General features: G+C 30.5%; 1 protein-coding gene across 1 annotated transcript in view; it reads left to right on the top strand.

Moving 5' to 3' along the window:
* The window catches only part of LOC119582035, a gene marked incomplete at its 5' end in the record, with an annotated part of 17,740 nt that overhangs the window by 13,837 nt on the left and 2,815 nt on the right, over positions 1-1,088 (top strand).

The following is a 1,088-nucleotide window of genomic DNA, read 5'->3' as shown; positions in this document are numbered from 1 at the left end:
ATATGAGTGTGTTTTGTGAGTACTGCAGAAATGTAAGGATATTTAATGTATTACCAGTATATCGTATGGATATTATGATATAGAAATTTTTCAGATTTAACTTAAAAGTGCTATGCTATTATTATAAGTTTTTCAGTGTGACACACAACTAATTCTCCTCTGTCTTATACAAATATTTGTCAGATTTATGATCAGTTGATGAAGCCAAGTGTTTATTGCATTTAATTTATTTGCTTCCTATTATAAGTCAACCTGCAATTTAGTAATAGTAATACTCCTATTTTGTTGTTCTTTCTAGATGGAAAGTATATTTGTATGTAATCTTCTATTATATTCTTATTGGCATAGAAAAAAAAAAATTCTCTTCTCCATAGGTAACACTCTAGCGTAATGGGTATAACTGCATTCTGTAAGAGAACACAAGCTTAGTTCCACCTTTATTGTTGTTGTATTTCTTTAAAACATTTAGAGACTTGTTAGTATGAAGTTCAAGGTTCAGTTGTTGTGATACTAATATTTCTCTTTAAAATGCCTAGAATTATGTTCGGTTTATTTGCATGCAGATTGCACAATACGTATATGATAGGTTTTTAGCTATTATAAATCCACGATGGTCTTTTACAAGTTTCAAAATTTTATTATTTGTATTTTGGTTATGGTAAAGATATACTTATTTATATCAAATGTATCCTACTAGATTAATAACATGCAGGAGGAAAAAGCTTTGTTCAACTATAATTCCTTGTGAGACCATTTGACTGAATGGGAATTAAAACTCTGACTCAGTATTTTACTTACTGTGTGCTGTGTGCCAAAGCTTCAATGCCTTTGTCAGTGTATTGTTTCAGTGTGTATGTTGCATTTATTTTTAGCACTATATGCGTTAAACCATTAGGGTATCCACGTTACCAGGGAAGCTTGAAACTGTCTTCATGTTAAGATACTTATTCTCTGACCTTACATTATTGAACTTTGATTGGTTTTTATATCAGTTGGATTTCAGCTTTGTTCTTATAGTGCATTGATATCACTGGCTTTCAGCCTTTACTACAGAACTTCCTTGGAGATAATCTTAACAGAAACTTTTT

This window comes from Penaeus monodon, chromosome 15, assembly GCF_015228065.2.
Source record: "Penaeus monodon isolate SGIC_2016 chromosome 15, NSTDA_Pmon_1, whole genome shotgun sequence".
NCBI classification, from domain to species: Eukaryota; Metazoa; Arthropoda; class Malacostraca; order Decapoda; family Penaeidae; genus Penaeus; species Penaeus monodon.
The sequence above is the reverse complement of the archived record's forward strand: the minus strand, read 5'-3'. Positions and strand labels throughout refer to the sequence as shown.